A 25,412-nucleotide genomic window follows, 5' to 3' on the forward strand; every position below is an offset into this window, starting at 1 on the left:
TGCTAAGAGAGGCTTCATTAGAACGTTGGAGGTGCGTTTTATATAGAGAGATATTTATTCTTCATATGTTTCAGTTATCAAATTCATCATTTTACCCTGATGTAGCCTGATGGCAAAACATTCTGGATATTAATAACTAATATTAATAAAGTTTACAAAGAGCTAATGGGCCCTTTTAATAAAACTGGACACACTAAGGGGGCCTTTTACAAAGCCAGCTAAAGTTTTTAGCTCACAATAAAAATCAGCTGGCAGTAAACACTGCGATGTCCATAGGAATAAAATGGGCGCCTCAGTGTTTACCGCCAGCTGATTTTTATGCGAGCTAAAAACTCTAGCACAGCTTTGTAAAAGACCCCCCCCCCCCCTCATAGAATTAGTGCATGCTGATTGCTAATAAGACTATGAGGCTCATTTTCAAAGCACTTAGACTTACCAAGTGGAACTTGGTAAGTCTAAGTGCTTTGAAAATATGCCTCCACAGGTATAACATTGGCTTCTTAGTATTTAGCGTGTGCCAACTGCACTAAGCTTTAGTAAAAGGTCCCTATGTTTGTTCTCCTTATTTAGTGCACATTTTAAAAAAATATCTTCCACACAGGACACCTACAGGCAAACCTCTTAAAAAGTACACATGCTCTTCTTGTTGGTCAAGTACATATGCCATGCATATACACCCACATAATTTTATAAAAGTCATTTCCACATGTAGAACATGCCTCACACACATAAAATACTTTATGGAATTCTATCAAGTGGTTAAAAAAAGTTATTTTTCTATATTGCAACAAGAGCAAAATAAAACCAGAGTTTACAGATTCGAATGCTGTAAGTCTGGGGGACAGAGAGTGCAAGTCTAAGCAATGTATGCGTGGGTAAACTGAGGCGCAATGAGTCTAGGAAAGGCTTTTGACAGGCTCGTGATCCCTCCTTTACTGAGATCTATGGCGAACTGCTTTCTACTTAAGGAATTTACATGGACAATAGACGTGTCTTGCACCCTTCCTACAGGCATCTCCCGGACACGCAAACCAGAAGAAACAAACGCTCAACAACCAACATCCTCCGCCTGTATGTCTCCTCCTCTCTCTTTCAATACTGCATCCCTAATCTTACCTTTGACTTCAGCGGTAATAATAGCAATTCACACAGGCTTACTACAGCTAGAGCCAATACACACACTACAGCACCTCAACTAACTCTCTCCGCCAGTGTGTCCCGCCCACTCTCTGACGCAACTTATTTCCTTCTGCTGTCCTGCCCTCCTCTGATATCATACAACTTCCTGTTTCCGGCGGGGCGGGACGCGGCTGTAGAAAGGCTCCTAGGTCGCTGCAGGCAACCTGTTTGAATTGCTGCTAGGACCTGAAAGCCAAGTTAAAGGTAGGACCGGGGGGGGGGGGGGGGGTTGAGAATGAGGGAGGGATGAGGAACCACGGATGGGAAGGAGAGGGGGAATGATGGTGAACTGGAGAGAGTGGAAGGAAGGGAGAGAGAGATAGGGATGACGGACTGGGGGGGTAATTCAACCGGCTGTTTGAATACGTGTGAAGAGAGTTGCTTGTGTGTGGCAGCCAAATGCGTGTGACTTGGTATCTCGGGTGATGCTTTTGCCACAAGAGCATCAGTGAAACAAGAGCAAAGACTCGGCAAAGCTACCTAGTTCCAAGATCAGCGGTTGATAATTAGCACAGATAAAAACAAACAAACATATAGTGTTAAAAGCTTCTGGATTGAACATTTGAGTCACATTTATTTAATTGAAGTTGTCATTCATACGGTCTCGACCACTGCAAGTTATTGCTCCTTATCCAAGTTAGATTTGTTGTCTTCAGTTTAGTGTGTTTTAATTGTTTGGGGTAGATAAGGATGCTAATTTGCCACACAAACTACACATCTTGGCCACTTCTCTTTTTCCTTTGGCCCTAATGCCTTTTAGGAAACTTTCCAAATGCCCTTTTTTTTGGGGGGGGGGGGGGGTAATCCCAAGTGTGTGGAGGAGTAGCCTAGTGCTTAATGCAGTGGTCTTTGATCCTAGGGAACTGAGTTCGATTCCCACTGCAGCTCCTTGTGACTCTGGGCAAGTCAATTAACCCTCCATTGCCCGGGTACAAAATAAGTACCTGAATATATGTAAACAGCTTTGAATGTATTTAGTTGCATAAACCTCAGAAAGGCGGTCCATTGCCCTTTCCCATAAATCTTTTACAGTATTGGATTTCACCACCTAGCACAACACTGTTTCAGGCAGGGGTGGAAATTTTAAAAAGAAGATGTAGGTGCCCATTAAAAGTTTATAAGTGTAACATTTTTCATGTCTCTTATTTTCCTCCTCTGTTTCTTAATTCTAATTAATTATATAGGAACAAAAGAAATTCCATACTAGGTTTGATGAAAAATCCATTAAGCTGAGCATCCTTACTATCAGTGGTTAGTCTGGGTCACAGTTATCCACTAGGGTACCAGAAAGTAGATCCATTCCTTGTTGCTCATACTCAAATGAATGATGACTTTCCCAAGTCTGCATATCTAATAATTGTTTCCATTACATATTTTCCCAGTATTCCAGAACCTGTGGGATAGTTGTGTCCATCAACCAGCAGGTGGAGATAGAAAATACTTAGGTGCTGCCTGACTGGGTATCAGGAGAGATATGTCTCAGCTCAGTTTGTTGATATGAACACTTTTCAGCCTCTGGTTGTGAGTGATTTGCTCCTGGTCCAGTTGGTCAAGTGGTCCCCAGTTGAGCTTTGTGGGTAGCTTGAGTCTCAAGAGCCATATCTTGAGGTCTTCAGATCCCTGTCTCTGGTGCCCCACAAATTTGCTTTTTCCCTTCCTTCACCTCTTCCCCATTTCCTGTGGAGCTCTCCTCTTTCAGCACAACAACCTTAAAAAAAAAGTTGCTGGAGAGCATATTAGTTCAGAGAGCGTATTAGTTATGATCCTTTCTTATCTGGGGTAAGACTTGTGGAGACTGTGAGCTTCAGCTGGCAGTGGTAAGTCTGACTAGTTTGACTTGGAACAACTTGGAAGGATGCAAGTTCTACTTGGTGCTTGGATAATGGTTATGATTCAGCTACAGACTGTGGATTTGACACTATTACATTGGGAGTCAAGATAAGTTATCTGTGGCATTTCAACAATGTAAAGCAGAAACATTTACATACTTGTTGAGACTGATATACATTGGGATCTCAATTGTTTGATACAGAGATATATCCATTGTCTGCTCTCAGGATCTTTCAAGTCTAGTTTCTGATATTATTGGATATTTGACAGGGTGGAGTTTTTGGGGGGGGCTAGATGATGCTGCGCCGGGCCCATGCCTTATAGCCCGACAATCTTGGGCTGGCTGGGTGGTGGTACTGAATCCCCTTTTTTTCTCCACTTTATATGGTAGAAGACTTGGATTGATCTGTGGGTGACAACAGACTCCTGTTTCTTACTAATTTAACACAGTTAGTGTGATACTGTGATTTTTGATTTTCGTATCAATTATTTGCATGCTTGAGTGCATTACTAGTTACTATCATACCAACAGACCCTTGCTAAATACAGAACAAGGGATCACAAAAATTGAACTGGGAACCTCAAGAAGTTAAACTTGGCATGTTAACATTAACAGTATAACTTTTATATTCCACAATACCTCATTAACAGTATAACTTATATTCCCCAATACCTCACGGTTCAAAGTGGATCCCAGTATACAAGAAGCTAGCCATTTCCAGGAAATTACAAACAAAAAATCAACAAAATTAAAAACTTGAAAACTGTAACATTAGAGAAATAAAAACAGAAATGCATTTCCTTTACTACATAACACAGTGTGAAGACATTTCCTATGCATATTTCCCAAAGCTAACATTTTCCATTTAATACATTCAAAATAAAAATGCTTTTTTTTTTCTACCTTTGTTGCCTAGACATTTTATTTTTCCATCATTCCTGTTTTTCTTTTCTGCATTCCTGTCTGTTTTATGCTAATTCTCCTTCAAGCGGCTGCTTTCTATTTGTCTTTTCTCCTCTCTGTCTGGTCTCTTCCCTCACTACACCTATCTTTCACATTATTGATCTTCTCTTTTTAGCTCTTTTCTCTTTTTCTTTACTGCCTCTGTTCCTTGAAATTTTACCCTCTTTCTCGTTCTTCTCTTTTTTCTACTTTTCAGCTACCTATAAAATTCCATCTTGTGCTGTCACCCACTAGCTCTCCCATCCCCCACCCATCTGACTCCTTCCCCCAGCCTTCTATTCCTTTTCAAGTTTAATCAACTCCCCTATCCTATATTTCTGCCCCCTATAATCCTCTCAGTCATTTCCTTGCCACCCCCCATTTAGCCTCTCCCACATTTTCACCTTTCCAACATCTTCCTCCCGCCACCCTTATAGCGCAGCACCTGCTCCCTCTTTCTCCCCTTCCCACCTTTGTAGTCTGACATCTCACTGTCCATTCCACTACTCCTCCGCAGCATCTCCTGTCTGTCTCTTCCTTCCTGCCTCCTCCTCCATGATCCAGCATTTCTCACTTACATCCCTCACTTGTCCAGCATATTTCACTCAATCCTTTCTGTCCCTATATCCAGCATCTTCCTCTTTCTCACTTCCCCTTCCTCTCATCCACCCCCATGTCCAACGCCTCTTCCCTTCTCCCTTTCTCCCACTGTCCACATCTCTCCCTCCTTCCCAACCACCTCCATGTCCAACACTTCTCATTTTCTCCCAGTGCATCTCTCCCTCCCCTCCTCTTCCATCACCCCATGTTTAGCATATCTTCCTCTCCCACCATGCAGCATCTCCCACCCACCTCATCACACTTCCAACAATCCTCCCACCCCCAGAAATTCTCCCTTTCTAATCTCACACCCCATGCAGCATCTCTCACTCCCTCCATATCCAGCAATTAATTCTCTTCTCTCCCCTATGTGCAGTACCTCTTTCCTTCACTCTCCTCCACTCCATGCATTTTTCTGCAGTTTCTCTTTTCCTTTGCTCCCCTGCACCCCCCATGCATTTCTCTGCCAGTGTGAATCTCTTCCCTGCCCCATCTACCTTGACAAATATTTGTGTCTGAAGGTTGCCAGCAGTGGCATTGATTTCCCACACATTGCCTGTGACTAACCTGGGAGCCTCTCCTTTGCTGTGGTTGTGCCCTAGCAAAAGAAAGAAAAGAAAAGACAATGCAAGTTGCATTGAGTGGGGGCTGTGCGCAGTAGAGGGGAATCTTACTGGTTATCCGCAGGCAGTGTGTGAGAATTGCTGCCGGTGGTAACCATTTGACAGAAATATTTGTGACGGGAGGGAGATACATGACTATAGGCACCTTGAGCCCAGCCTGCTCCCTCTATGCTGGCGCTTGCAAGTGTCAGAGCCGCTGGGTGGGCCTGAGCCCAAATTGGGTGAGCCCAGAGCCACCTGTGACTACGCCCCTGGGAGCACAACTTTGGATTTGGCGCAGCATTCGGTTATGCCAGAGTCTTTGGGCTCTCTGGCAGTACCGGTGCGCAGTATGATGCAGGAGCGCGCAGGAACGGGTGCTGTTTGTCAGGGTAGACTGGCAGTGAGGAACAGCCTCTGTCTGATCACACACAGCCACCATTTTACAGCCTTCGAGGCCCAACAGAGCATTAAGCTGCATTGGGATCTGTGTCTTCTCCAGAGTTTATATTGCTCTTACACCAGGCCTATTTACTGAAGCACGGACAGTCAGAGTTGCTGCAAAGTGCTTCAGTTTCTTTTTTATTTATTTATTTATTTATTTTTTTTATTTTACATATTTATTAATTTTTTTTTTAACATTTACATATTTAAACATAAATGTGGAAATACAGAAAAAAAAAATAAAAAAGAATATATGAATAACATATTTTACATCCAGTAAATATATTATTGAAATATAATTTTACTTTAGTCCCCAATATCAATATCTGAATCGAGATACTAGGATATATAGAGAAAAAAAAAAAAGTAAATCAAATTAATAAGTAGTTAGGAACAACGGAGACCGAAAGCCGACTTTACAGCATTTCCTATGAGATCGTTTCCAGGGGTCTTCTCGCTTTTTCTTTAAGTTCAATAAATTCCAACAATTTTCTTGGGGTATAAAATACATAGTTAACTGATTCTAAAGATATACAACATCTGCAAGGAAACTTTAACACAAAAAGACCACCTAAATTCAAAACCCTAGATTTATATAAAAGAAATTCTTTTCTCCTTTTTTGTGTGTTTCTTGCGATGTCCGGAAAGATCTGGATCTTACCCCCAAGGAAAGAGTCATTCAGGTGACGAAAATAAAGTCGGAATATATTGTTTTTGTCTGGTTCCAGAGCAAACGTTACAATTAACGTTGTTCTTTCAGTTACTATCTCAAGAGAGTTTTCAAGAAATTCTGTTAAATTTAAGTTAGGATTATCTTGATTTGGCCCTTTAGATCCCTTTATTCCTGATAAATACTGGGTCCTCGTGATGGGCGGGAAGCCCTCCATTGGGATCTCCAGTATTTCTCTAAAATATTTCTTAAGCATTTCACCTGCGGGTATCAATGGGCACTTTGGAAAATTTAACAACCTCAAATTATTCCTACGAGCATTATTTTCCAAATGTTCAATTTTCCTTTCTTGTAACTCTTTCTCTTATTAATTCTGAGGTAATACTTTGTAATTTTTCCAGTTCCCCATCGAACTTGGCATTTTTTTCGGTTTGCTCTTGAAATTTAACAGACAAGTCCTGATGAGTTTGTTTTAATTCCGAAATTTCATTTTTCATTGAGGTATTCATTTGTAACAAGACATTACTCACACCCTGTATAGCGTCCCATAGGGTCTCCAGCGTGACTACAGCAGGTCTTGTAATTCCTCCAGAGTTCCCCAGCACCAAACTCCCAGGAGTAGAAGAACAGGGTTGACTCAGCCCCTGCTCCGCTGTTTCACTTCCTGGGGTTGAAGTTCCCCTGGGTCCTCCTTCCACGGCTGTGGCTGGGTACTCCTCCATTCTCCGTGGCCCCAGTGGGGAAAATACGACACCGGGCTGCTGGGGTGCTGTAAGTGAGGGAGGGCTCAATGAGACTCCCTCTATGCTGCGCTCCGCTCCCGAAAGAGCAGGGCTAGTCGAAACGGAAGTCTGTTGAACCTGGGAGGCGATGCCAAAGCTGTCGAGAGTTGTCTGGCGGGTGGATGGCGTTGAATGCGGGACCAGGGAGGTAGGTGCCGCAGTTTTCCCCTTCCGCTTCCCCATCATTCAGACAGTAAACGGAGCCCACATGGCAGATTACTCAGCAGCATACAAGGCGTCGCGTCCACACTACTGCTCAAAACGCCATCTTGATTCCCTCTCCTCCGTGCTTCAGTTTCTTGCCTCATTTCCACTCTAGATCCTAAGAGATCTTGTTTAGACTTCCAGGAGTGGGCAGATGAGGCTATCTCTGTTTCTCCCTCCTTATCTAATGTGGCCTTGGTCTGGTCAGAGGAGCCATCATTGAAGGAACTATTAGAGAAAGGAGAGCTCCCTCCTGAGGAAGGGGATGATTTGAAAGTACTGAGGTTGCTTCATAAAGATGAGCTCAGTACTCTTATTTCTGAGGCATAGGTGGTGCTTTCCACTGAGAAGCCTTCTGCTTTGGTGTCAGGCGTTCCGTGTTTGTCAATCATAAGTGGGCTTAGAGGTACTTCTATGGCCTTCCAGATGCAGCCAGACATTCAGGACCTGATTACAAACAGATTTTTCAGTCTCCCTACCATCACAGTTTGTCTTCAGTAAATCCAATAACAACTTTATTCTCGTACATCGGTCCAGTGTCCTAGACGCAGTGCTTTTTTTGAAGAAAAAAAGGTGCCGGTACTCATTATGGGTGGGAGTCACCACATATGGCTCCACCCCTATGATAGCCATACCCACATTAGCCACACCCCTTACACCAGCCATGGCGCATATACACAGACATCATTGAAAATATTATACTAGTATAGGAGAATAAAATAATGTGATTTTTTTCATTATAAATCATTTCTGTAAGCTGTTATAGCTCCAGTATACCCAGTGCAAAATAAGGCAGCAGATGTAAATTCTCAAATTGGACATATTCCAAACACTAAAATGAAAATAAAATTATTTTTTTCTACCTTTGTTGTCTGGTGACTTTGTTTTTCTATCCATATTGGTGTAACACTAGGGGGCGCTGTGCTTATGACAACACAAAAGCCACCAGACACAATATGCGGTATATCGCTTTTATTGGTGATACATATGTGAACACATACACCAAGATACTTACAGCACCCGCAATTCAGTCAGCATCTGGGAAGACCACCAGGGAAGCACTAGCTCTTCCTCAGAGATTGCAGGGACCATCACTGAACCAGGCGTCCCTTACGTTCAGGCAAGCTTCTAAAGCAAGTCCGGTGCTCTCGCCTCTTTTATAGTGTGAAACAGAGGTGCCTTTCCCAGACTTGCACAAGCTGGCATCCCTTAAACAACCAGCCTGTTTCCCATAACAGAGAATAACTCCCCCAGACTTGCACAGGTTGAAGGTGCCTTTCCCAGATGTGCTGTCATCCCTTAAACAACCACCATAACAGAGAATAACTCCCCCAGACCTGCACAGGTTGAAGGTGCCTTTCCCAGAGGTGCTGGCATCCCTTAAACAACCACCATAACAGAGAATAACTCCCCCAGACCTGCACAGGTTGAAGGTGCCTTTCCCAAAGGTGCTGGCATCCCTTAAACAACTAGCCTGTTTCCCATAACAGAGAATATCAACACATAATTACAGCCAAAACATTCCACTCATTCCATCCCCAGCTGACCTTCAATCCCATGTATTACATTCCACCCCTTGATATTCTCTGCTTATGAGGAGACAGAAGTATACATAGTATTATGGACCACCGTAGGTCGTTTCCAAATTTTACATGTCAAAATACAATTCCAAATCACTAGCAGGATGCTAACTAATAGTACTACAAGTAAAGGATGAGTGATCCATTTTAGGAAAGCATCTGCACTAGGAGAATGTCCCAATAATGGATCCCACCAATTATGATGTAATTTACTTTGAATATTTTCCGCCACTATACGGACAGTGTGATTGTCAAATTGAGCATCTACTTGCATGACTCTTAAGGTGTGATTCACACCTTGAATATACTCATTAATAAGAGAGGATATATGCAACATGTGGGTCAACTTACTATAATTTACAGCTAAAATTGGCTCCGTAAAGAAGGTATAATTGTACTGTATGAAAGCAGAATTAAATAAATCCGGATATAATACATACTTTTGTCCTTTCCACCAAAATACTGATATACTAGTAAAACAGGAACTGACTCCTGACAGATCGGTCAGGAAGGTATTATTTGACAAAGTTGTGAAATTAGCAGTGGAAATACATAATGTCCGCGGACTAATTTCTACAAAGAACTCATAGTTGGCAGGGAAAACAGTAAATGTGCATTCCCCAAAACGTGGGGATAAGCAAGGTTCAAATTGTGGTGGCTGGAAAGGACAAATCATGCGATTTCCCTGCTCATTACACATATCCAATTTATATGTCTCATTATATACAGTTATATACTCCCCATTCATATGCGGGGCCCAAAAGGTTACGATACCAGAAACATTCACTAATACTGGAGATATATAATACTTACATACTAAATGAGTATGGAAAATCTTATATGAAGATAAAACCCCTGTACAGAATCGATCAGTACAGACTGTACTCTCTGAATGTGGGAACAACCACTCATCAACCGGAATATATCCAGCGAAAAGGGTCTGCAACTGGGTATGCATCCCCAATTGTAGAGCCATCTGGACTCTGTCCCGCTGATGCAAAGCGTACAATGTCTGTAATGAACACCAAGTATAATTCAATGCTTTTGTCAAAGTAATGTCAGTATAATTTTCAAACTTAAAAGTTTGGGCTAATAAATTATTAATGTCTGCTATCGCAGGCACCATTAATTGTCCTGTTCCTGGAATGGCAGGTAACCAATTGGCTAAAATATTCAGTTCAGTATGCAAGTCCTTACCTAGATAGTGTAGTTTACTAAACAGAGTATCTGTATCTACAGTATTCAGAATTCCCAGTCCAGTTCCCGCACCCCCCAAAATAGTATCATACCATGCTCGCCGTATCCTAGTACAGCGAGGCAAGTGTGGAAATGTAACATTGTAAGTTAATACTGTCTTTCTATACTGCATAGACATATTTTTGCATGTAGTGGGAATGCGTGACAGTGGAGCAGGATTAGTCATATTACTAACAGCAAGCAACACATGCAAGAAGTCCATCCAGGGTGTAAAACGGTTTGCAATTGGTGTAGCATTAGTGAAAATCCATTCAGCAGTTCGATTCAAAGTAATATTTACTATAGAGCTGTTACAAGTTCGGAGGAACTGCATTTTGCGTGTCCGATTCCATAGTCTCCATATCTGGTCCCGGAATCCCATAGGCTGGATGCACATAACCCAGGACGTAGCATTATGGATAGTCACATTCACAAAACTGGATGAAACGACTACAAAGCGCTGTTCAGTTTTATGAAACACAGCTTGGGAAGCAGTTACGTTCAATACCGGACATGCAGTATGACATGTATAATTATCTTGCTGTAAGGTTGAGTTATTTTTGTTGCTCCACCAATAGTGGACACGCGAGGTCACTCCCAGCACTCGCTCGCCGGGAGTACGGGCATCAAGTTCCCAACCCAAACAGAGAAACAGTATGCCCTGAAACAAAAAGAAATGGAGAAACACATATAAATCCTATTCCCTTAAATAACAATGATCAGCAGGAACATTCGTCCAACTCTGTTGTCCTGGCTGAACTACTGTAACAGTATTGTCCTCCCCTCGGGCTATAATTTCAGCAGGTTGAGGAGGACCTGGGTGTGCAGGGTCCTGATGCCATACCCGACCACCCACACCCCTCCCAGTAGACCCAAACCCCTGTGTACCTCGCTCAGTGATTCCCACAAAATCAGAAATTTGAGTAAAAGAGGAGGAATTGACAGGAATTATCAACAATAGGTGGCTTGCTCTCCGAGATGTCCACATTTTTGATGTGCCCAGCTTGCAATACCGGTCTCCTCTTCACCCCGATGAATAGTAGAATCATCTGTTCCAGAGATGACATTCGTGTGAATAGTAGCTAAGGAATCTGCTGTCTGATTAAAAATATGATCAGAGGTTATAGGGGAAACATGTGCATCAACATGATAGACATAGGCAGAAGTAGATTGCAAAAATTCACTAATTTCTTGCCATAACTGTGATCCCCAAACCAGTTTAGTATGAATATACCAATCATTCTGTTTCCATGTAGGTAACCAGGTTGTTCAACCATCCCTGTGGCAACCGTGTAAAAGTGTACTGCCTTCCCTGCCACGTAAATGCAAATTGCTCCCAAAATTCCTCTTTTAAGGCTATTGTAAAGAAGGCATTTGCTAAATTTATCACTACATACCATTTTCCTTTTCTATTTTGTATGTTCTCAATTAAAGTTACAATGTCGGGGACTGCAGCATGCAACGGGGGTGTAACCTTATTCAATTGACGGTAATCTACTGTCATCCGCCAGGATCCATCAGATTTCTTCACTGGCCATACTGGATTATTCCATTTGGTAGTAACTGGGACAATAACCCCTACCTCTTGTAATTCCTGTATTGTTCGCGTAATTTCTGCAATACCACCAAGAATCCGATATTGCTTTTGTGCAACTAATTGAGTGGCGGCTGGTATGGTGAGAGGCTCATCAACAATTTTTCCCACTAATACTGTGTGAATATTATAAGTGGAAATATACTTCAAACGCCGGGGAACTGCGGGAGACGTTCCAAATTGCCAACTTCCCCCATCAATAGTAAGTTTTAAACCTCTCAGAATATCCATACCAATTATATATTCTGGCACTGGCGTAATCATTACAGCATACTTTTGGAGCTGTAAATCCCCAATTTGCATAGCCAATTGTGTTTCCACTGCAGGAATACTCTTTCCCCCTAGTCCTACAATATTACACTTTGGTCCTTTAAACTTAGAAGGGTTACCAGCTATAATTGTTGCTTCTGCTCCGGTATCTATCAAAGCTCGTACTTGTTGAAAATTTCCCGGACTCCATTGTATTACAACATCAATATAGGGACGTGGATCAATTTTTACATTGCATCCCCGTACTAGTCAATCCTCTCTAAACGGATTGGTTTCTGCTTTAGATGGGGGCAGAGTAGTAGTAGATGGAAGTGTCATTCTCTGCAGGAGAGTACGGACCTCATGATACAAATCTGAATAGTCCGGACCCTCCACAGGTGGGGCTGAAGGAAGTTTTTCTTTTCCCACTGTCCGGGTTTTCCGAACCGGTTTCATCCCTCTCTTATCCAATCCTAATTTTTTATATTGCTGCCATAACTCTCCAGTGGGAATTCCATCTATTTTCTCCCGAGCCACCCCCGCTTGTAGTAGAGCGGCAAACATATCCTTACGAGATACTCGCTCTACCTCTGAACCTTGCCCCTTCGGCCCTTCCCCAATTCTCTGCCCCTCATTATTTTTCCTATCTGTCAGCTTCAGACTCCAATCCCCCAAATCTCCTAATTGCTCGATTTTATCCATAATGCCCTCCAACGGGTTATCTGTTTCATTCATCAACAGAGTCAAAATAACTTGTTTATACATTGGAGGAGACCCTTTAATTACTTTGTTTCTAATTGCCGCTGACATAGGCACTTGGGTAAGTGTATCCATCTGTCCTGTGACAATACACACTTTCATTGCCTCTTCCTTTAATCGCTGGATACAATCTTTCAAAGTATACCAAGGCTTGTCATCCCCAGGCCAATCTGATTCTAAAGGGTACTTTCTACGACACCCTGTTCCCACTAACTCAATCAGAGTAGTAGCCTCTGACCCATTCCCATCAGGCATTGCTAAACTATGTTCCCGAAATGCACTTTGAATTATAGCATCTCGAGATAAAGGTATAAATTTCAAACAGTCCTCATTGTCCATCCGTATCCCCATTGCCCCAGTATCATGCAGCCTTACACACCAAGCAATAAGGGATTCATTTGGACGTTGCTGGAATTGCTGCATGATATTGAGAATTTCTTGTTGCGTATAGTCTTCTGCTAAATCCATGCGCACTGGTGCTGCCCCACCCAACTGTGCTCGTCGCCGAATTATCGGCTTCATTTCCGGAGCAGCACTTTCCTCACCCCCTGACTCACTCTCGGGTGTGGAAGACCAGATATCCCCATCCCACATCTCAGGATCCCATCCGTTAGGATTCTGTGTGGCAGTAGCCATCACCTTTGCAACCTTTACCTTACTCACACGCCCTCTCCTTTTCCGATACTTATACTGCGCTACTCGCACCGCCGCCCGCTCAGCAATTTGCTGGTACCCCGTACACTTATCCATCATCAATGTGCCCTGACACTGTGACATTACCAAGTTGCTTTTCAATGTCAGAATCTCAGCCTGTGATTCCAACAGCTTCTGTTGTAATAACAGATTCTGCTGGTGCATCAGGCGATATGCCGACACCAAAATCCACCCTCTCCGACCCACAGTTCTTAATTCTTTCCCTTTAACCACAGGGGCATTTTGTAAACATTTCAACACATCCTCACACATTCCCTCTCCCAAACATACCTCCCAATTCTCACTCAACCCCGTATCTGTTGCCCATTCTGTTGCCAATGCCTGATATGGGTATTTATCCCATCCAGGAATTGCAAACAGCTTCGGAAGCTGTGCCTGCACAGCCTCCTGATGAGATTTGCTCTTCTTCCCTTTCTTCAACATATTCACAAAACAATAAAACAAGTATATATTCACAAATGTAATCACCGTATCAACAATGCGATATCCTGCCGACTACGCCAAATTGTAACACTAGGGGGCGCTGTGCTTATGACAACACAAAAGCCACCAGACACAATATGCGGTATATCGCTTTTATTGGTGATACATATGTGAACACATACACCAAGATACTTACAGCACCCGCAATTCAGTCAGCATCTGGGAAGACCACCAGGGAAGCACTAGCTCTTCCTCAGAGATTGCAGGGACCATCACTGAACCAGGCGTCCCTTACGTTCAGGCAAGCTTCTAAAGCAAGTCCGGTGCTCTCGCCTCTTTTATAGTGTGAAACAAGAGGTGCCTTTCCCAGACTTGCACAAGCTGGCATCCCTTAAACAACCAGCCTGTTTCCCATAACAGAGAATAACTCCCCCAGACTTGCACAGGTTGAAGGTGCCTTTCCCAGATGTGCTGTCATCCCTTAAACAACCACCATAACAGAGAATAACTCCCCCAGACCTGCACAGGTTGAAGGTGCCTTTCCCAGAGGTGCTGGCATCCCTTAAACAACCACCATAACAGAGAATAACTCCCCCAGACCTGCACAGGTTGAAGGTGCCTTTCCCAAAGGTGCTGGCATCCCTTAAACAACTAGCCTGTTTCCCATAACAGAGAATATCAACACATAATTACAGCCAAAACATTCCACTCATTCCATCCCCAGCTGACCTTCAATCCCATGTATTACAATTGGTCCCAGTCTCTGATTCTGCTGCTCTCTATCTGTTCTCTTAGCTCAGTTTCCAGGGCTTCCTTTCCATTTATTTCTTTACTTTCCTCTTTTCTTCTTCTTTTCTTGCCCTACATCCATAAGTAAAAGCTGTATCCTCCTTCGTGGAATTGACTGCAGGAGGTATAACGTGGATCCAGCTGTTGCCTATTTTCTCTATCCATGTGCAGTTTTTCTCCTCTCTTCCCTTTCCCTCCCCTCCCAACCATGTGCAGTTTTTCTCCCCTCTTCCCTTTCCTTCCCCTCCCAACCATGTCCAGCGATTCTCCCCTGCCCTCCCCTTTTATCGATTCTTCTTTCCCCAGCCTGTCCTCCTTCTCCACTGCCTGCCTGGTACGAAGCAATAAAGAAAGGCTGCCAGCATCGGACTCGGCAGCGCGAATGGTGCAGGCAGTGATTGAGAGAGGCTGGCAGAGTCGGAGCTTCCCTTTGCGAGTCCCACCTACTTTGTTTCAACTTCTTGTTTCCGCATAGGCCGGACTCGCAGAGGCAAGCTCTGACACTGCCAGCCTCTCTTAATTGCTGCCTGTACCGTTCGCGCTGCCAAGTCCTAGAAAAACAGTAAGTAGGGGAGTGATCCAATTGAGAGAGGGTGCAGGACTTGCCGGGGGAAAAAAGGTGCCGGTACACTGTACTGGTGCATACCGGCACAAAAAAAGCCCTGCCTAGACGCATCTTCCTTTCATGTAAAAGGGGGAAAAAAATTGAATATTGGCGTACATTCTGTAATTCTCTTTAAGATCATGAAACATCGCTCTCCCAAAGATGACATGTATATATTTAAGAGTAAATCCGACAGGGCAGAATTCCCTTTGAAACTGAACATATAGAGGACATTGAGGCTTATTTTCAAAGCACTTAGCCTCCCAAAGTTCCATAGAAATCTATGGCACTTAGCCTCCCAAAGTGCTTTGAAAATATGCCTCATAGTGTCCTGTACACGCACCTCCATTCATCTTCCATGCGGGTAAGATTTAAACCCGTCGTATACAATTCCTTGCATACCTAGCTGTGACAATTTAGCCAGAAGTAAGGCTATTCACATTGTCAAATGCCAAAGTTATATCTAGTGACCTGCCAGTAAGCACGCTTTCCATCCATCCTTCTACAAAGCTCATCTACTGTTTATGTTTCAATACTATAGACTTTTCTAAACTTGTACTGGAATTGAACACGATTAATAAATTCTTCCAACTGCTGTAATACCATCTTCTCAATAACTTTTCACACTATTGGCAGTACCGAGAGAGATCTGTATTTACAAGCCATTCCAGGATCTGCTTTAACAGACTTTTACAAGGGTTTCATCATTGCTAACTTCAAAGCATCAGGAAATACGCCTGCGCTAAAAGAATTCTCAATGAATATCAAAACTGATGCCACTGATGCAGATTTAGTGGGCTTCCAACCTTGCAGTCAAAACCACTGCATCCTCCTCGTCTAACCCACTCCCCAACTGCCCCTCCAGCATCTCACACTTTTTCACTGAGCATATTCCTTGGCTCCTGGGCCTACCTAATTCACAGCTCTATCATTCCCATAATACAAGTACTTCACAGTTTTCAAATAGTTCTGTTTATTCATAGCAGCACTAATGTTTTCTTTACAATAATTATTATACTCCGTATCACACACAGCCACATACACTCTCAATTTCAATTTTTATGTTTTACAATTATCTACATCTGTTCAGCCTGACGCAACTGTTTCTGAATGTCACCAGAGCTGTAGTATACCAAGAACGTGGACACCCCCCCCCCCCTTCACCGTCACAGTTCATACTGGCGTCAACACATCTAAAGACTCTTTCAAAGTACTATACCATACAGACATTACCCAGAAAACAAATCTGGGGAATCCATTTATTTATTTATTTGTAACATTTGTATCCCGCATTTTCCCACATATTAGCAGGCTCAATGTGGCTTATAAAATACCGTCATGCTGGATGTCAAGTACGGCAGGTATTAAACAAATACAAAAATTAAAAGGGTCAGGTAGATAGAGGTAAATGGATACAATAAGGACATGGAGTTTAAATTCATTACAATATATATAAATATGCAGTAAAGGGTTGAGGTAAGTAGTTGGAATCAAGAAGGTAGGCTTTGCGGAACAGGTAAGTCTTTAAAGTTCGTTTAAAGTCTTGATGGGCGGGCATTATTTTAATGCTCTTTGGTAATGCATTCCACATTCGCATACTTAAGTATGAAAAACTTGATGCGTAGGTTGACTTGTATCTGAGTCCAACGCAGCTTGGATAATGAAGGTTCAGATAGGTACGTGAGGAACTGATTTGGTTTCTTGCTGGAAGATCTATTAAATCAATCATATATCCTGGGGCCTCACCGTAGATAATGAACTAGAGAGCAAATTTTGAAAGTTATGTGATCCCTGATAGGGAGCCAGTGTAGTTTCAATCAAAGAGGTGTAGCACTATCAAATCGTTGTTTGTTGAATATCATTCTCGCAGCTGTATTTTGGGCTGTCTGTAGTTTTTTTCATGAGTTCTTTACAACCCGCATATATTCCGTTACAGTAATCTGTGTGGCTCAATACCATTGATTGTGTCAGGTTATGGAATACATCCCTTAGAAAGTAAGGTCGCAATCGCTTAAGTTTCCACATAGAATAAAACATCTTCTTTATAGTGGTGTTAACGTGACTCTCTAGTGTGAGGTGACTGTCAATAATGACTCCTAAGATTTTTAGGCTATCAGAAATAGGGAGAGAATAAGTAGGAGTGTTTAGGGTTGCAGGCTTGTAGTTCTTGTATGGGGATGACATGATAAGACAATGTGTGTTTTCGGTGTTTAATTTTAGTTGAAATGAATTAGCCCATGAATCCATAATGGTCAAGCAATGAGCGTTGTCAGAGGAGATTTCCAAGAGGTCATTGCTGAAGGGAATAAAAATTGTGACATCATCAGCATAAATGAACGATTGGAAGTTCTGTGTAGATAAAAAGTTGGCCAATGGTGACATCATTATATTGAATAGGATAGGTGATAATGGAGAACGTTGGGGTACTCTGCAAGTTGTGTTCCACGTGGATGAGATATTAGCATTTGATTTAACTTGATATGTTCTTGTTAAGAAACCCTGGATCCACTTAAATACGGTGCCTCCAATACCTAGATGATCAAGTAAACGTAAGAGTATACTGTGGTTTATCATGTGAAATGCGCTTGACATGTTGAATTGGAGTAGGAAAACACCATGACATAATGCGATTTCATGCTTGAACATAGCTAGGAGAGTGATCAGTACAGTCTCTGTACTATGTACTGGGCGAAATCCTGACTGTGATTCATGCAGTCATGAAAACTTGTCTATGTAATACATTAATTGTTTGCACACTGTACTTTCCATCAATTTAACTACTAATGGAATGGATGCAACCGGATGGTAATTGGTTAGGTCTGTTGGTTTTTTTCTTGGTATCTTTGGGTACTGGGGTGAGTAAGATACTACCATGATCCTCAGGGAAGAGGCCTTGCTGGAGCATGTAATTTAGGTAAGACATTAGGTCTTCAATGAAGCATTTAGGTGCAGAGTTAAATAAGTAGCTGAGACAAGCGTCCAGTTTGCAATGTCTTCAAAGAAGCAAAATCAAAAAATGAATATGTCGTAAGTGTACTTCTGTCCCATAGTAGGAACATCACTTCCTATAGTTACCAAAAAACTAATCACAAAATGAAGTGACCAACCAAATTTCACTCACTGTAGGCTCACTTATCAACATGGATATAAGTACAAAAATACTAAATGAAGCACATTTCCTGCCTTGGGTAGAGGCATTACAGTTTTTTCTAACGAGCAGGCTGTTAGTACCTCAGACAAAATATGGTCCTGTTCCACAAACTTCATCAACAGTGGATCAAATGGTATATTAAAATTCCCCATAACAGACTGTCTAAATCTAACGGCAATGTTGTAAAAAAAAAAAAAAAAGGCTTGCATTTGGTCGTTTCTGAGATGGGCTTCCTTAGTTCCCATTATCACCGAAAATCAGAAACTACCAAGTCTAAGGACGACCATCTCTAGGGATGACCTAAATTTCAAGATTTGGGTGTCCCCGATCGTATTATCGAAACGAGAGATGGACGCCCAGCTTGTTTCGATAATACGGGTTTCCCCGCCCCTTCACCGGGATGTCCTGCGAGGATGTCCTCAGGAAAACTTGGGCGCCCCTTTCAGTTATGCCCCTTAATGTGTAATTGAGCTCTGGAATTCATTGACAGAGAATGCAGTAAAAGTGGTTAGTGTAGCAGAGTTTAAAAAAGGTTTAGACAAGTTCCTAAAAGAAAATTCCAAAAGCTATTATTAGGATGGACTTGGGAAAATCCCTAGCTTATTCATGAGATAAGCAACATGAAATCTGTTTTACTCTTTTTGGATCCTGCCAGGCACTTTTGACCTGAATTGGCCGTTGCTGGAAACAGGATATAGGGCTTGATGGATCTTTGGTCTGATAGTGCAATTCTTATGTAGGTTTGCAATCTTTGAGCTCCACTAGCAATCTCAAGCCCTGCCCTTTGGCTTAGCCACAGCTCCTAGAACATTTTCCAAGATTGTGGTGGTTATAACTGCCTTTCTTCATCGAGAAGGAATTGCAGTTAATCCTTAAGCAGATTGGGTGGTTCATACTGGGTCACTTCTTAAAGAGTTGATTTAAGTGACTGCTTCTGTAGTGCAGTTGCTTCTGTCTCTTGGTTGGGTGATCAGTTCTGAAAAAAAACTGCTTTTCTACAAACATTTTACAGCATGCTTGTGTAAGTCGAAGCCATCAGTGGTGCCCAGAGTAGGGATAAAATTTGATGTGGAGGTCCACTGTAACAAGAACTTTGAAAGAAAAAAAGCAGATGTATACAAGGGAAAAAGATAAATTCTCAGGGACTCTATGGTAAGGGTTCTAAATTTGAGGTAACAGTTGTAGGGAGGGTAAGCTGGGTGCCTTGCGAGTACCGTAGCTTACAGGGATGGACAGTCAGAGGCTAACTATTTAAAAAAAATGGGGTGAATTAATTGTATATAATATATAATTGTGCACTTTGGTGAGATAGTAACAGCTCAGGTGCAGTTCATGGCAGGGGCGTAGCTACGGGTGGGCCTGGGTGGGCCCAGGCCCACCCAATTTCAACTCTGGCCCGCACCAGCCCCAGCTCCCATTGCTGGCCACTGCTGCTTTTCCTGTTGAGTAGCAGTGCCGGCGCTACAAAAAGAAGCGCTCAGCTGACTGAGCTGAGCGCCAACGCTAACGACGAGAAAAAATGTTTAAAAAAAAAGCGCAGCACCGCAGGCAGCCTCGAAGCATTGGCTGCTGGCTCTGCAGGCTCCTCCCGTCTTACGTCACTGCCCCTGGAGTGACGCAGGGGCAGTGATGTAAGAGATGGGAGGAGCCTGCAGAGCCACCAGCCAATGCTTCGAGGCTGCCTGCGGTGCTGCGCTTTTTTTTTTTTTAAACATTTTTTCTCGTCGTTAGCGTTGGCGCTCAGCTCAGTCAGCTGAGCGCGTCTTCTTTTTGTAGCACCGGCCCTGCTGCTCAACAGGAAAAGCAGCAGTGGCCGGCAATGGGAGCTGGGGCTGGCGGGCCTGAATCGGGTGGGCCTGAATCTGGAGAGGGAAAATGGATGGCAGGATGGGGAGAGAAAGAGGGAAAACGGAAGGATGGGGAGAGAAAGAGGGAAAACGGAAGGATGGGGAGAGAGACACTGGATGGAAGGATGGGGGAGAGAGAAGGGACACTGAACAGAAAAGGGTAGAGAGATAGACACTGTTTAGAAGGAGGGAGAGAGACATTAGATGGAAGGATCAGGAGAGAGGGTAGATGGGTGGAAGGATGGGGAGAGAAAGAAGGAAGACGCTGGATGGAAGGGTAGGGAGAAAGAGGTGACACTGGATGGAAGGATGCAGAAAGAAAGAGGGGAGACTATTGGAAGGATGGGGAGAGAGAGGGGAGATGCTGGAAGGATGGGTAGAGAAAGAGGAGAGCTGCTGCATGGAAAAGGGGAGTAGTGAAAGATTGGAGAATAAGAGGAAGGGGCATGGGGAGAACAAGGGTGAGAAAAAGATGAAAAGCCATAAGTAGATGAAGGAAATTTAAAGAATGGATAGTAAGAATGAATTAAATCTGGACAGAGAGAGGCAGAAAAATATTGAAGAAAGCAAAGAAAAATGACAAATGGCCAGGAAACCCTGGCAGAAGAGTTAAGAGAAAACGAAGGAAAGCAGAATCTAGAGACGGAGTAACACAATGAGAAAAAGTAAATGGCCATACAACAAAGGTAAAGAAAATAATTTTATTTTTAATTTAGGATAAAGTAATATGGTGTTAATAAAGTTTCAGAGACCAATACTTCCTTCCTTAGGTCAGGAGAGGATACCGTAACAGCATTATACTGACCTGAGGCAGGAGGTTTTGGCCTCTGAAAGCTCACTGAAAAGGATTAGGCTATTAAATAAATTGTCTGAAATCGGATGCACTGAAAAGCAGCACTTTACCCTGTGAGACAAATGCATCTGAGTGTGACTAAATTTTGCTTGGGAGGGGGGGAGGGGGGGTAGAGAGAAAATTTTGTGCCCACCCACTTTGGGTTCAGGCCTACCCAAAATTGGCAGTCTGGCTACGCCACTGGTTAATGGAGTTAGGGAGGAACCTGAGGTAGTTAAATATGACTCAGAAGTGCTACTTCCCTGTGACAACACAAATTAATTTAAATTGAAAGGTGAAAGATTGCTGCAGGGGAGAAAGTTTTTATGTATATTGGTGACTGGTGGTGTAACTGGGTGGAGAAGGATCTATTTATCTAGAGAAGGCACATTAAGTTTGTATTTCTAATCCTACTTAAACTACCATCTAATCAGTTGAGAACTTTGTCTATTTGTAGTTTATTTGTAAATTTGTCAGTGACTTCATCATACAACTTCACTATTGTTGAAATTCAAACTCTCTATTTTTAATCTAAACTGTAAGCCACATTGAATTTAAGCTTGTTTTTGAGTTAATTTTGAGATAAAAATGTCATAAATAAATAATGGTAAATAAGGCTTTTTGTCTTTTACTTCACTCCTTGGTTATATCACACTTGGAGTGTTTGTAATTCCTTTTCATGGCCTGCCCCAATCACAGCTCCATAAGATTCAGATTATTCAGAATACCTCCATGAAATTACTCTACAGAGTTAATAAATATGACACCATTGTTTATCTAAAGAACTTTGGCTCCCAGTTGTCTTTTACATCTTGTTTAGATCCTCATATTAACTCATAAGGCTTTTCACACTGGTGATCAGTAATTTCTGTATAACGTTCTCATCTTCTACACCCCTTCTAGATCTCTGCACTCTTCCCACAGCATTTGATTGTAGTTCCCTCCTAGGAAAATTTGCTTATACTCTGTCCATCACTTTTGTTTACATGTGGAATGGACTACCCTTTTATATCTATTCAGAGGTTTTTTTTCTTCCCTAAATTTAAGAGCACTCTGAAAACTTATTATACCCTGGCCTTGAGTGACTGTCCGGGGGCAATGACCTTGGTGGTGATGAAACTTTACTTTAGTCTTTTATAACCTGCTTTTTCTCCCAAAAGGTTCAGGATGGAATAACAATCAAGAAAACTGTTACCGTGTGTAATCAGGATAAAACAACATTGCATGTCATAAACAACATTTTATTCTCCTTGGATAATAAGCATTTTCTAAAGAAATATGCTTTCAGTAATGTCAGAAAAGACAAGCAGAAAAACAATTTTCAGCTGGCAATAAATTCAATATCTTTGCACTTTGATAAAGGAACATACTCATAAAAGGAATTCAACCTCAAACCTTTCACAGACAGAAAGCACAAAAGTAAGTGCTGCATATATTGATATAAATTATTAAACCCTAATAGTCTAATAGACAAGCATAATGTCTCGGACAAATGTCCTCCCAGCGACTTAAAAAAATAAACATATCTTAAACTGTACTTGAGCTCTTACAGGTAATTAATGAAGATTTGTGGTCAACGGTGTAACATGATCCCATCTTGCTTTCCTAAAACTGTCGATCATCAGTATTCTCATATCATTGAATTCTATAAAACAATTTTGCAGCCAAACTAAAATATGAAGCATTGCAGTAATCAATTTATGAAAGAACCAATGATTGAATACCAAAATGTTTTGTAAATTATGAATGAATTAGTTGCTTAAGTTTATTAATAGTTTGTTGAAACCCCTCCTCCCCATTTTATCTGTGGTTTAATTCTTAATGAAGAATGTAATATCTTTTTCTCAAGACCTGTGATGTTTTTTTTCTAATTTCAAGGTGGTCCCTGTATCATCCAAAATGTAATTGGGAATTGTAGTTAAATTTGAGATAAACCATAAAATTTGCTTTATTTTCATTTAGTATAAGAGAATGAGATAATAACCAAATACTAATACTTTAATAGATCTGTTTATAATGGATAGGGTTACCATATGGCTCCAGAAAAAGGAGGACACATTGATCCAGTCCGGGTTTTGCTTCCATTGATTCAGATAAATTTTGAATTAACAGGGAGCAAAACAAAATATTTTTTTCTCTCTGTCTCAAAGCATTGAACATAAACTAATATATTAAGATTGGTGCAATATGGAACCCCTTCTGTATCCACATATAGGTGACACCTGCAGGCATAACAGCTATTGTAGTAGTGTACATTTGGGTACAGTAGCTTTTTGGTGGGTTTTAGAGGGTTCACCATACAATATAAGGGTGCAATGGTGAGATGTATACCTGGGAATGTTTAGGTGAACTCCACCTCTGTGCCCCCTAGGGTGCCCCACTGCTGTGCTGGGGATGCTGTGTGGCCAGTCTGCTAAGAATGTTGACTCCTCCAGTGACTTGATTTTGTGTTTTTCTCATTTGGACTTTGTGCTTTTTAAAGTCCATTTTCAGAAAAAAAGAACAAAAACGTGGAGCGATACAGGCATACTGTAATATTCTTGTGTTATTTTCCATCCCTTTCTTAATAATTCCTAGCATCCTGATAGCGTTTTTTTTGGCTGCTGCCGCATACTGGGCAGAAGATATAAGCGTATTGTCTACAGTGACACCTAGATCTTTTTTCTTGGTTACTGATTTCTAAGTTGGACCCTAGCATCAGGTAACTAATGATTTGGATTATTCTTCCCAATGTGCATCACTTTGCATTTGTCCAAATTTAAATTTCAAATTCCATTTGGATGCCGTGTCTTTCAGTTTCCTAAAGTTTTCCAGCAATTTTCACAGCCTGCATGTGTTTTAACAACTTTGAATATTGTTTGTCATCTGTGGATGTAATCACCGCACTTGTTCTGATTTCCAGATAATTTATAAATGTTAATTAGCACCGGTCCCGGTACAGATCCCTGTGACACTCCACTCCTCATTTGAGAAAAATGGCTATTTAACCGTACCCTCTGATTTCTATCCAGTAACCAATTCCCAGTTCACAATAGAACATTGCCTTCTATCCCATGACTTTTTAAAGTTTTCTCAGGAGTCTTTCGGAAAGCTTTTACTAAGATCCTGATGTGAATCTAGATAAACTACACTGGGTCTCCTTTATCCACGTTTATTGAAGCCTTCAAAGAAATGACGCAAATTGGTGAGGCAAGACTTCCTTGGCTGAATCCATTCTGACTCTGTCCCATTAAACCATTTTTTCTATATGTTCTATAATTTTTTTTTCTTTATAATATTTTTCACTATTTTGCCTGGCACTGATCAGGCTTACTAGTCTGTAATTTTCTGTATCACCTCTAGAACTCTTTTCAAAAATCAGCATTAGATTGGCTACCCTCCATTCTTCAGGTACAGATCACTAACAGCAGATCAGCAATTTCATGTTTGAGTTCTTTCAGTACCCTAGGATGCATACCATTCAGTCCAGGTGACTTGCTACTCTTTAATTTGTCAATTTGGTTCAGTACATCTTCCATGTTCACTGAGATTTCTTTTAGTTCCCCTGCATTGTCACCCTTGAAAGCCATTTCTGGTACAGGTAAATCTCTTGCATCTTCTTCCGTAAAGACCAAAGCAAAGAATTCATTCAGTCTCTCTGCTGTGGCCTTGTTCACCCTGAGTGCCCCTTTTGCTCCTTGATGATCTAACAGCCTGTGAGGGAATCCATGGGATTTTCTGCTTCTGATGTACCCCCCCCCCCCCCCCCCCAATTTTTTGCTTGCGTGGCAAGTTTCTCATTGTGTTCTTTAACCTTCTTTATCAGTGCTTTGCTTCTAACTCGAGTGCTTATGTTGCTTCCTATTTTCTTCATTCAGATCATTTTTCCATTCTTTGAAGGATGTTCTTTTGGGTCTAATAGCCTCTTTCACTTTACCTTTTAACTGTGTTGGTTGTCGTTTGCTCTTCTTTCCATCTTAATACGTGGAATACATGTGGTTTGGGCTTTCAAGATGGCATTTTTAAATGGTGTCCATGCCTGATTAGGACACCTTTGCAGCTGATGATCTTAGCATCTTTTGTAATCATTTTCCTCGTAGTCACCCTTTCGAAAATTTAAATGCTGCCATTATAGATTTTCTTAAGTTACTTCACTCCAGATATCGGCTCAAATTTGATAAAATCACAGTTTTCCAGTGGAGCCAACACTCAGGGCCGGTCAAATCTGGTAAGCGGGGTAAGCACCACAGGGTGGCGTCTGCCTTCAAAGGTGCCACCATACCGTGCTGTCCTTGGTGCTTTAAATCTTTAATTTACCTCAGTTCCAGCAGCCGCGTCATTTGAAAGCCCTGTCCCGTCTCTAGCCTTCCCTCCCTTAGTTAGTTCGTTCCGCAGTCGCGC

The 25,412-nt window shown here is 41.9% G+C and overlaps 1 protein-coding gene across 1 annotated transcript in view; it reads left to right on the forward strand.

The window, feature by feature from the left end:
- The first annotated feature begins 1,305 nt into the window (after positions 1-1,305).
- FAM135A (family with sequence similarity 135 member A) overlaps positions 1,306-25,412 on the forward strand; it is a 289,052-nt gene continuing 264,945 nt past the window's right edge. The window contains 1 exon segment of the mRNA XM_030199007.1: positions 1,306-1,383. The gene's annotated coding sequence lies outside the window, so the exon portion shown is untranslated.

Source organism: Microcaecilia unicolor, chromosome 3 (genome assembly GCF_901765095.1).
Source record: "Microcaecilia unicolor chromosome 3, aMicUni1.1, whole genome shotgun sequence".
NCBI lineage: Eukaryota > Metazoa > Chordata > Amphibia > Gymnophiona > Siphonopidae > Microcaecilia > Microcaecilia unicolor.